Source organism: Colias eurytheme, chromosome 5 (genome assembly GCF_061535395.1).
Source record: "Colias eurytheme isolate Ceu_HAF_F1 chromosome 5, ilColEury1 Martin Lab GWU primary, whole genome shotgun sequence".
Classification (NCBI taxonomy): Eukaryota; Metazoa; Arthropoda; class Insecta; order Lepidoptera; family Pieridae; genus Colias; species Colias eurytheme.
This window is the reverse complement of record NC_142984.1, coordinates 3667753-3681002: the sequence shown is the minus strand read 5'-3', so window position 1 is coordinate 3681002 and position 13250 is coordinate 3667753.

Here is a 13250-nt window from a genome sequence, read left to right as displayed (position 1 = left end):
GTCCCGGCGTTTGTTGGTTACGTGCGAGATGTGCCTTAACTGGCTGACACTTACATTTAATGAACAACTTAATGCAGTAAGGACTGATATATGTATTATATTCCTAGGATTATTATTGCAACATTCGTGTACTGGTCAACATTTATATTTTACTAGAGGTCCGCCCCGGCTTCGCCCGTGGTACTCATTTCGCAATAAAAAGTAGCCTATGTCCTTTCTCGGGTATCAAAATATCTCCGTACCAAATTTCATGCAAATTGGTTCAGTAGTTTAGGCGTGATTGAGTAACAGACGGACAGACAGAGTTACTTTCGCATTTATAATATTAGTATGGATTGCAAATACCGATTTGAAACAAAGGTATGTTTCCATATGCACATAGTCATAGATGGCTGACTGACAAATTAACTCTTTAAATCCATATTTATTTTACGTATTATTCGTAGGTACATGCCTTTGTAAAAAACACTTCACTTCCAAAAATGCCACGTGGGTAACTATTTTTGTAGCATTTTACGTCATTGAAAAGTTAAGTAACTTATGCCGGCTATAACTATCGTGTCCAATTAGTGTTTCCACATATCCGTCATATTCCCGTTTCATGTTCCAATTTATGCTATGGAAAAAAGGGTTCTGCAGTTCTGCTGCGTATTGTGCATAAAATCTTATCAAAGTAACAATCATATCTTTGAAAACAAAGGAAAAATATTTCACTACCCAAGTGAAATGTAATCGTTTTATTAATCCCAAGAGTCAAGACGCCAAGAAGTAATTGTATCCACTTGGAAAGTTTAATGAAAAGAAAATTTAATCATCAAAAGAACGATATACGGAAACTTCGGCAATCCTTTGTAGAGCTGGCGAAGTTTTCTTAAATATTAATCTTTGAATACTTAGAATTATGCTGTATTTCATCGGCGGGCCGTTAGATTTGTTCCGTTTGCATTTAAATTTTGTCTTAAAGGATTCGTAAGAAAGTTTCGATACCCTCGGGCCGCTTCGGTTGAGTCTGTAATCACCGAAGTTCGGCTTGAACGTGCCTATGTATTAATTTCCGTTCCTCGTTTGCCACTGCTTCGGAATAATTAAATTTCATTACGTTTGACTCTGGAGTAATAAGAGCGTTTCGTGATAAAGGTGTACCGTATCAGAGATTACGTAGGGCTTAAAGTACTGAGGTAAATAGGGCTTTGAATGTGACACCAATTAAAAATTAAGTGGTTGTATATTTTTCATTGTTTAGATGCAGTTCATTAGTACGTATATACAGCCCTATTTTTAGGTAAACATAAACATAGTGCTATTGCAAAAACAAACATGAGTAGGTTTGTAGCCTGCCTGGAGTATGGTAATATTTGCAGCTCATGCTATTTTTCCGAGAAAAATACGGTTTAGATTCAAGCATTGATATTCATTTATAAATTAATGTGTATGAATCTATACTAATATTATAAAGCTGAACAGTTTGTTTGTTCGAACGCGCTAATCTCAGGAACTATTGGTCCGATTTGTTATATGGTATGTAGGCCATGAGTATGGTTATCCATGACGCCATGACCGTAATTTAGGAAACTTTTTACTCTGTACAAATTTCCCTGCTCCTTCAATTGCCATATACCTATATTATGACGTAGTAGTAAATGCTTACACTAACTGACCTTTATTTTTTCCACTTTACCTGAATCGTTTAGAAAAACGAGTATCAACTAGGTGCGCCATCCATTCTGTTTCCTACAGCTATTGTACTTTTTTCAACGACCATGCTTCCCGGGAATATTCAAATTATGTCCTGAGGCGGATTTGTAAAGCCGAAAAATTGTTGGTAAAGGAAAAATGCAATTATCAAAGGTTTATTTAGATTTACATTGGGTAAATAATATAATTTAAGTAATTCGAAGCATTGCAACGCATTTCGATTAGATATTTATATTGAAATTATTTTTTATTCTTGTTTTTTTTTCTATGTAGTAATTCTATATCTATCTGATAGAAAGTAAGGAATATATTTAAAATAATGAATCTTTTACTTAAAAACTATGAACAGTAATTTTATTATAATATTTCTGTTATATTATTTAACAAAAGCACGACATGTAGGTATTAAGATCAGCAACCCCTTACAGAGGTTCACTATTTAAACTTCTTTATCGGGGTTGGAAAAAATTTAGTGTAACATTTTTTCGTTACGCGTGACATTTTTCCGTTACGCGCCATCTTTTTCTTATTCACCACGCGTGATTAGATGATATCGTTTTAACAAGATATAAAATAAGGTGATAGACACTAGTACACGCACACATTTATTTTTTAATTTTTAGTATTTGTTGTTATAGCGGCAACGGAAATAAATATATCATTTGTGAAAATTTCAGCTTTCTAGCTATCACGGTTTATGAGCTACAGCCTGGAGACAGACAGACAGACGAAGTCTCAGTAATAGGATCCCGTTTTAATTTTTCGGTACGGAACCCTAAAAAGCTGCCAGTCGTTTTAACAAATCGCGTCACTAACAACCAAATACTGTTCACAACAACGGGACTAATAAATTATCTCAGTTCGATCCAGCACTTGTTTGATTTGTGGTCACTACTTTCGTTGAGAGCACTTTTAGTGAACAACAGCTATAAATTATAAAGTTACTGCGATCTGCAAAACATTTTGTTTGGTATGTAGTTAAAATTTACTTTTTGCGCGAAAGTTGTGAATGTATGACGTATGTGTAGTAAAGGTATACTTACCAGTTATAGCTGATCTTATTATTATCAAATTAGGAATTTAAAGAGAAAATAAATGGACATGTATGCATATTTAAAAATATATTATATTTCTTCTTCAAAACTCGATGACAGGATGATACACCAAAAAACGCAACGTCTGCACCTCAATCATGTACGAAAATAACATTAGGAATACCACAACAAAGCATGATATAGCAAGAAATTTATAAGCAAAATTTTATGACAGCCGAAATTCCACATCAACTCGTTCAAGTTCTTCACTCATTGAAATTCCTCACTCATTCGAGTTTCTCACTCAGTCAAGTTCACTTCTAACTAATTGCTGTCAAATACACGTTACTGTTTTCAAACCATGAGATTTCGCGTGACGAATGTTTTGTTTTATCTACCCTCATTATTCACTTTCGTTTTCAATGATGACAAATTGTTGACAATGAAAGGGTGAAAAATTATATTTTCTGCCGATTGTTGATAGCACCAATCGTTTAGGTGACCCACTGAAAATGAGTTTATAAAAATATAGGTTATATTTATTAGAACATTGTATTAAGGTCAGATGCAATTTAGCCACCTATTAATGACAAAGGTAGGAGGTAGCTAGGAATCTTCATGTTATTTAAAAATTGTATTTTACAAGTGGACAAATAAATTAAAATCGAGTTGTGATACAAAAGGATACAATGAGAAAAATATTAAACATTCAGAGATCTTTCTAGCATTGTGCCTGGCTATGGCTCTATGGCTTCAAATGTTCAAATCCAATTCAGTGCGTTTGTACTATTTCTAAGTACTATTTATAGTAATTCCTATATTGAATATGTTAATAAGGTGTGACATTGCTTCCAATTTACAAATATATGTTGGATTAATTGAGTTACATGTACGTAGTCGATTCGCGTAGGAAATTAATATTGGTATCCGTTAATAGTAAGTACCACATAATATAGAGTAGTAACATGATTAGTACATATCCGTCCTTGCGTTAATCATCTGGTCTGTTCTATATGAACATTTTGTATGTGAACTCTCGTTATTTGTAAGCGTTGATTAATATTGTGTACAAAAACAGTGTACTAGATTTTGTGAAGCATAAACTGTAGTTTAGCTGGTATTATTCTGATTAAAATCTTCAATGTATTTATCAGACGTACATGTTTGGTTTAAAAAACCTCACAACAGTTTTTATGTTTATGTGTGTGTATAATATATTTAATATTTATGTTCTACCTAGTCGTATCGTTATGTCTCAAAATAAGAAGCTATAAGAGTACCTTGCCAGAAGCCTATTGTCTTTCGGCTTACATCCACAATCATACAAATAATTGAATACGATTTTTGTAAAAATAGTACAACATAAAGAAGAAACTTGAAGTACATATTATCATAAGATATCAAAAGGTTTCTATTTAATTACGAGAGCTTAAAGATAATATAAATAAAGGATATACGTCGGTCTTGAAAAAGTGTAATGAAAAATCTCACAAAGAGATAAAACATTACGGCTAAATGAGAGACTTAACTTTATTCAGTTTAGATGTAATACTGCTAAATGATTCTTTGAAGGCTTGTAAATTTAATATGATTAGAGGAAGAAAAATTGCTTAAACTCGTGGGAGCGCTTAGCCCGCGCAGCCTCTAAGTTGGCCCCTTGTCACTCACTTGTCGTGAGCAGAAGACTAAATTTTCTGTTTAGATTGATGGTCTGCTAATTTCATTAATAAGGTTACGTTGACCTTAATTTAATTTTGAAGCTGTCAATTCTGTCTGCGGTTTTATTGGTTTGCAAAATTTGACCTTCATTGTCTGGTGTCTATGATATTATTGAATTCTACGAAATAGTGGTTACTGCTTTACTGAGGTATTTATTTGAACATAGGTCAAGATGACTCATAATCTGTACTAATATTATCATTCTTCGGCAGTCATTTAGTAAAAGTAATTAAAGGCATTGTAATTCAAATATACCTCGCTTAATTACGCAAGGTTAACAAAAGTTCAATAAATTTCACGCTTATCCAATTATAATATAATTTGCACTTTAAACGTCTGTGCTATGTCCATACTATAGATAAACTCCATAAGGTTGGCGTATAAGCTTAGTTCTTCCCGTAAATAATAACGTTTTGAACCAACTTTAACGTATGAAAAATAATATTAAAATTCAACAAAATGCATCCTTTCTTAAGTTTGAACTTTGAACCCATCTATATAGCTTTTAAACTTTTGTTTCTCTTAAAGCAACAGCTGCTAGATTTGACTAAAATATTCTTGTATTTATTTAAGTGCGAGAGAAATTTTAAAAGAGGTTGAAACAATAAGTTTGTTTTGTCTTAATAATAATGATTCATCTAACTTACCAATACAATTCATATAAAGTTGCAGGGGCACTTTAGTTTACCTAAGTTTTCCTTGTTTGTTGCAACACTTCAAATGTTTGACACTCACACAAATTCGTCATTCCCCTCCACGCAGAGCACGTATGAGCAATTGTATTCTTAGCGAGGAACTCGGATTAGCACGTCGCTGCAGTTGCAGCAGAATAATGCTTTGCATTCGTTTAATTAATTTTCCGCTCCTTGGACGGAAGGCGGCGCTCGTTACGGCACCACTGAGTTAAGGGACTGTGCGCTTTTCCTTGCAGTTAAATAAGAATATATTATCTTGCCGTTTTATGTGATCTTTTTTCTCCTAATTATTCTAAAGCTTTATGTACCTACTTTTAAAATAGCGAACGATGTGATAGAAAATTATACATATAATATCATGATGTGAAGAAATGATAACCCACCAAATTAAATCTAAACCAGGAAAATTTAAAAATATTTATATATCACTTATTATATTCAATGTCAATTATCAATACATGTATATAGGGATTCTAATGTATTAGATTTACGTTTCCTACGTAAAATCCAAACGTAAATCCAATACAATAAAATCTTTTATAGAATAAACTCGGGAAAAATCCCGGGGAAACGGTGCATAATGTCGTATTGCGTTTTAATATTGAAACCGTTATTATTATTCTCCGTGGACGTTTTATTTGAGCGTTTCTCGGAAACTGGGTTTTAGTAACGTACATGTTGACAGTCGGCAGCTTGATTGAGATAGGAATAGATTAATAGATCGAAATAGAGATTATAGAACATTCTAGCTATAAATCCTGTAGGCTGGAAAGAGGTCGAAAAAGATAAACGAAGACAAGAGGAAAGGTATGTGCAATGAATGTTAATAAATATAATTTGAACCTTGTTTTCTTTTGATTTGCACAATTTAAATTACTAGAATATTCGAGGTATTTTAATCTCCACTTATTCTGACTAAAAGTGCACTATGCCGACAAATAAGCGACATAAATATTTCGCATTTTATTACCTCGTTCGCCATCAAAACGATGGCATTCAGGAAATGATCGGTCGCTTCACGATGTGGCCATTTTACGATGGGACTTCTACATAATATGCAAATTCCAACTGAGATTTATTAGCATAGAGTTAACCTTAATATAGTTAAGTGGATTTATAGGTAAGTAAATATAGGCTGTATAACTATTCTGTGATATAGGTAAGTATACATCATCGTCAGGTATCAGGTATGTATCGAAACCGGTCGTAGTTTTTTGTAATAATTCGAAATAAAAGTGGAACTAGTGAATTGTGTGTTTCTTTAAAAATCTTAACTTTAAATAGCAGTTCCATCAAGAGGTAAGAATACAAAGTATGTATAAATAATATTAACCTAAATAACCCGTATATGCTTGTACTTTAAACGATCTAATGAAGCAAACAATTCAACCGCTTCATTGTTTACGAATTAAACAATGCTGTAGATATTGTTCTGAATGCTCAAGTTTTGATGATAGCGCGTTTCTGTTATCTACTTACTAAGCTTTTAACGCAAGTTACCGGTTTTATTGTGCAATTAGCGCTTTGTTCGTTGTATGCATAAACACAGCCTTCGGTAAAGCAATTAATAATAATCCTAATTCCAATCTTCAGACGGTACGTTTTACATTGTATTTTGATATGGGATGGGACTGTACTGTAATCGAAAATTGTCTGATGTAAGCTAGTAATTGTTACATGTTATATTTTTGAAACTTCAAATAATTTACATTATACAAGGTTTGTAAAAAAAAATCAAAAATTTTAACGCTTGATGTTTTCAATTTTGGTTCCATTTTAAGCTGCAATTATTTGATTTTCAATTTGCTCTTTTTTTCTCGAGATAAACGTTTGATTTTGTCACGATAAAAGTGGTTTATCGCAGATAAAACCAAAACTAAAAGCTCAAAATTACACAAAATGCTCTGACAAATATCTTGCAAATGTTTTAATATAATTGTTTATGAAAAAAAAATCATAATAAGTATTACCATGTCAAGTAGAAAACGTAAAAGTGTGAAAATTAGAGCTAACTTGGTGATTTTTTTTTATCGAGTAAATTTTAATATTTTATGTTTTTGATTAAACAGAATCGTTGAACATATCATCTAGTTTGATATATATTTTATTTTTTAGATTTGGTCTTGCATATTACACGTATCATCTAATAGAAGATTGGTTATTTTGCTTTATGCGCCCCCTTAAACAGAATAAGTGTCACATGTGCAAAAATAATAATTACTTTAATATTTACTAGATAAACAGAAAGCGATATGCATGCAATTACAGAGTCGCCTTAGCTCAGCTTTTGTCGGGTAAGCCCAGCTCAGCTATTTCACAATGCCAGTGTAGCGTGCTATACAAACAAATCGAACCGAGCATTTACTAAAAATATTTAATATTCTTGTTTCATTTTACGCGCAGCGGAGTAATTCGGCCAATCTGAAGTTTTCATACTTTGACCCGAAACTTTTGGTAGTACATAATATACATTTTAAACGTTATTAAGGATTAATTATGAATATTTCTTATTAAAAATGAAACATGACCCTTTGTAGCAAATGGTATAAAGGAGACAGATTTCACATCCGTTTCAGAAATCAATTTTCTTTACGGGTACGGTCATCAGTTTTAATATCGTGACAGAATAAAATAAAACATTCTTCGATATGTTTTAGAAGCTTATTACTGTACCTACTAAAAAAAATAGTGCTTCATTTTCAGTGTTTTTTTCGTAAGAAAAGAGACTTTAATAATTATGTTCTTAAAAGACCGGCAAATTACCTGTTATGCCAGAAGTGATACTATAAATGTTTTAACGTCATTCCACATGCTAAGCCTACCAAAACAGAAAAAAGCTTAAAATAGAAATCAAATGACTTGCAGTACAAATACCAATATTGTATAGTAAATGCATGCAAAATTGAAACCCGAACGGATGTTAATATCCCCTTAATAGACCGATATAACTATAGCTAAGTATACTTGATAACGGATATTGCGTGTAGAAGGTGGAACGATTAGGACTGTACTAGGAAATTGCTTTTGATCATGTATGGGTAATGTACAAGCAGTGTTTGAGGCTAGTTTTATTTAATATCGCCCGTTATATGTGAAATTCTTGATGTTAATAACGTTGTAAAGAGACTTCATTATCTGTAATTATCTACCTATACAAATAACTGAATTGAATGGACGTATTGTTAAGTATGGAAGATGTTACTAAAGGAAGTTGATAACGTTTGTTTTCCTAGATACACGATGACTACTGATTCTAATAAATTGATTTACATGATATTTACCAATTACATGAATTGACACATTATACGTGGATTATAACTGGATTAAATAGGAAATGTGAATTTACGCTCAACCAATAAAAAGCCTATATTGGCGCAATGATCGTATTTGCTCATAAAATGCGTGAGATTGATCTTCAAAACTAATAAAAATCTCCATCTTCAAGCAGTACATCGGTAATCTATTTACTGGTAGGGAAAAATCTATCAGAGAAATATACGTGAAATGCATCTGTCCCCACACAAGGGACTGGAATAAAATAAGATAAATGGAGGAACGTTTTCCTCTTCCTACCAATAAGGTTTGAAATTGGTAATACATATATAATAGGTTTGAGTGTGAAGAAATTGCAAAAGATAGTTAATTCGGTCTAAATAAAATATTAAAGACAAAGATTTTCGAAAAAGCTCTCGAACATTCGCACAGAAAATCAACTAACTCATACACTAGGTACTTGTCATCTTAACTTTATATCAGTTGCCAAATTTTCAAAATAAGACATGAAATGTTTAAAATATTATTGATTTTTATTACTACTGGTACCTTACGCATCTAACCCTTCCTATATGCAGCGTAAATACAATATTCTTACAAATATAAGCTCTATCATCTACATATTATAAAACAAAGTACCTTTCTGCTTTCTGTGTGTCTGTATGATTAGATCTTAATAACTAGGCATCAGATTTTGATGTGTTTTTTATAGATTCTCGAGGATCGTTTTAGTATATCATTTATTCGGCTTAAGACAAAGCTGGCCAAGCCGCGGCCGGACAGCTAGTATAATTATAAACAAATGCTTAATAATAATTTAGCATTTACTAAAATCTCTACGTTTATTTTGACACTGCACGAAACTGTTAAATTTTGACGTAACCACACGTAACTGAGAATTGAATACAGATTTTTAGAAATTCTTTCCGTTTCAATCCGCTAACGAATTGTAGAGAAGCCTCAGGTTTTTAACAAATTATATATTTTACACGGTACAAGTATAGACTGAATTTTTTAAACCACGTTTGCAAATACCATTTGGATCCTCTCAACGTACTTCTATAAACTTTTTATTATCTATTATTTTAAAGAGATCATTTGGATTTTTTTATTAAATGGTTTGATAGTGAATAATGTAAACATTATTATGATACAAAAATAGAGTTTAATGTGTATTTGATAAAAAATAAAATTTAAAGCAACATTTTAATTTAAAATATACATTAAGCAAGTAATTTAATATACAGTAGTGGCAGGCCGCGTAATGTGACTGATTTTCAGTGCATGCTTTTTCGTTTATTGGCGGTGGACGCATGATTAAAATTTCACATTTGAATTAAATTAAATAAATAATTAAATATATAATTTGCTACAATTTTGTTTCGTAGTGGATACCTATATAAAAGTAAACCTTAAGATGATTTTCAACGGACGTTCATAAAAACTTCGGTTAAAAAATCCTAAAAGTAAAACTTACAAGAACTTATGATGGCGATCTATTATAGATTAATAAATTATGTATATTGCCTATTACAGTATTCGATTATAGAGCTAAAAATAATTCTTATTTCAAATTCTTACGTGTATTAAAGTAGGTTAGGTATAAAACCATTTACTTGTTCTAAACCTACTTTACCTAATTACATAAACATTATCCTTGAAACTCCATATTAACTTGTGATTGAACTCAAATTACTTTATAAATTAGTTCCAATATTACTAAACCATTTACTGGGTCACCTTATACGTCAACACTCGAAGTCAAATATAGGTTACTTATAACAACGTTATTACAAAGTCTTTGGAGCAATGTTACATAAAATCCAATTTACGAAACTCACATTACATCTTTGCTAACTAAACTGAAACCCGGTCCATCATTTTGCTATCAAAGTATGGCTAGAGTTGGGATCTCTCCCCTGGGCATGCTGTATCGCTTCACACATTACTTATGCGTCCAGCGAAACGAGACCCATCAACGAAAATAAGTGAAGCCCTTTTTGATACGCTTAGTACTCTATGTAAAGAGTATCGAGTGAGGTCAATGATAACTGGGCGTTTCTCGCCAGTGCTTTCTTTTCCCCCGTGGGGCTGTACCGTCGTCAACATAAACAAAATAGCGTTATTGCTTGTATCTTATCTAGGAGAAAAATATTGGAAACCGGCGATTGGTATTTTCATTTTACTTGAGCTGTGTCCGACCGAATGTAGACAATGTAATCTCGGTGAAACTGCTGAGGTAAAATCATTTTGTATATTGAAATACTGGAAATTTCTGCGTTTATTTTATATTTTCAGCCGTGTGGTAATGGAAAATTATATATTTTGAGTTCTTGTATTATTTCTACTATAGTAGGTTAATGTTACGTGCCTAAACATTATTATACCTATGTTACCATACCTATGTTATCATATTTTTTACTGAACGATTTTTTTAATTGTAGATCAATCATTGTAGGGAAAACCTTTGAGTCGTTATAATTTTCAATAACACAAGTTAAGCTTACGGACTCATCAAATGTTGTGTAATTCATGAAAATAATACATAACATAAATATCAAAGATTATAAATATAATTTCATCATTGTATTATGTGATACACATACACAAATATAGTTTATATTTAGGCCAGATATCAGTACGTGTAATTTATTCAAAACAAATTTATTTTTCGGCAAGGTCACGACGGACTAAGACGATAGATGTTCTGAAATATTGGTTACAACATTTATTTAGTTCTCAATACAGTATCTGTTTACATTTTATTTTGACGATATAATATACGTTTATATATTTTGACGAATTATATCGTTTTGTGGGATGGTTGGGATGAATGTTTTTCGTTCGGTTCTTACTTATTATACAGAATTGACATTAGTTATGATTTAGTTAGAAAGATGCCTCTTTATTCCTTTATTTTATAAACTCCATACTTCTTTCAAAAATAAAATAATTTTTGGTGAAATTATAATGTTTTTAATACTGCTTAATTTTCACTTGATTTTTTTGATTTACCTTTATTTTAAACGTGTTTATTACATTTAATCCACCGCTAAAAATAGTGAATAATTTCTAGTACTTAACACCAAAACCAAAACATTTTTTCACTAGGAAGCAATATCGTAACAGAAACTAAAGCCAAAATACAAAGTGAACAGAAAATGAAATTATCGTCATACGTTCAACTGTGCCGCACTTTTTGTATCAAAAGAAATAAGTGGCGTAAGATAAATTGACGTGTTTTCACACATTTTACGAGCATTCGTCACATATTATAATCTTTATTCGCATTTACTGTTAAGGTATTTTGGAATAGCACGTGTAAGATAAACTGATTTATTTTTGATTTTACGTGACAAAGTTATTATTTCCTGCTTTCATCTAAGTACAAAAGTTTATATTTTACATATTATTTGTGAACAGGTTATAAGGTAAATTCACTTTATATATACATAGTCTCACGTAGTCGTGAATGGCTGAATTTTAGTATCAAGTAGTAGAGACTAGAGAGATTATGACTTGTACCATACATGGCTACGTACGTATTAATAAAAATCAACATAAACAAAAAAAATCTTCAGGAACTTTTAATACATAACATTATTCTAGAAATTTTATCAAGCTATATAATCAATTTATATATTATAACTAGCGGTCCGCCCCGGTTTCGCCCGTGGTACCTACATGTTTAAACTATCCTATCTCTCAAGTTGGATCGAACTGCACATGGTGTGCGAATTTTATTATAATCGGTTAAGTGGTTTAGGAGTCCATTGAGGACAAACATTGTGACACGAGATTTATATGTATTAAGATAAGATATCCGCCTCCTTGATACAGTGGTTGACGCGTGAGTGTAGAACCGAGGGGTCCTGTGTGATTCCCGGTGCACACGAAGAAAAAAAATGTCTCGTTTTGGCAGGGAACAAAAGGCTCCCTACTTGTCCCTAAAGAAAATCAATCAGTGAAATGGTCCGGGAGCCAGCAGCAGATTTTATGACCAAGTTCCTCTCAAGCGGTAATTAGTAAAATGCATCAAAGTATAGTATTATGAAGCCTCGTGAACGTCAGCTGGAGCTCGGTTGGGGGGAAGAGCGGTTGTAGCCTCCCGTATCAGCTGACGGTTTTTCCACCAAGATACAGCCAGCTGACATATATATTTATCCACAGTTACATATAAGCTATCATCAGGTAAATTTTTGTTTGAGAGGAAATAACGGAAAATAAAATTTTCTTTAAATTTAACTTTCATGTTCGAGACATCGGCTGACGTATAATACACCATGTTGTAACCAGCTAACTATTTTTTTTCGTTGAGATATTGGGTTAGCTACAATTTGACAAATTTTTAGCTGAGAGGAAATGAATGAATGAATGTATTTTTTTTCCTATGTGCGTGGGAGGCTACAACCGCTCACCCCCCCAACCGAGCGCCAGCTGACGTTCACGAGGCTTTATAATACTATACTCTCATGCGTCTGACGAATTATCTCTTGAGAGGAAATAGTTAACCAAATTTGCACCTGGCTCCCTAACCAAAACAAATGTATGAATAATGCCCTTTACCCCACTACACGGGACTTCACACATACCTTAGGCCAGTGTAATTTTAGTAAAGTAACTTTTTTATGTAATTTCCACGAAGATAGTTATTTAAAATGGCCGCCATTAGGTTGTCATTACGTTCGATGTTCAACCTTGATTATAATGGGTCGATTTCTTGATAACGCCTTGTCAAACAAAAACGTTTTAAGTCTTCGTAATCATCACGCATGCAACTAATAACAGTACAAGATAAAGCTTTTTATGTAGAAATAAGTTATTACTAGTTTTA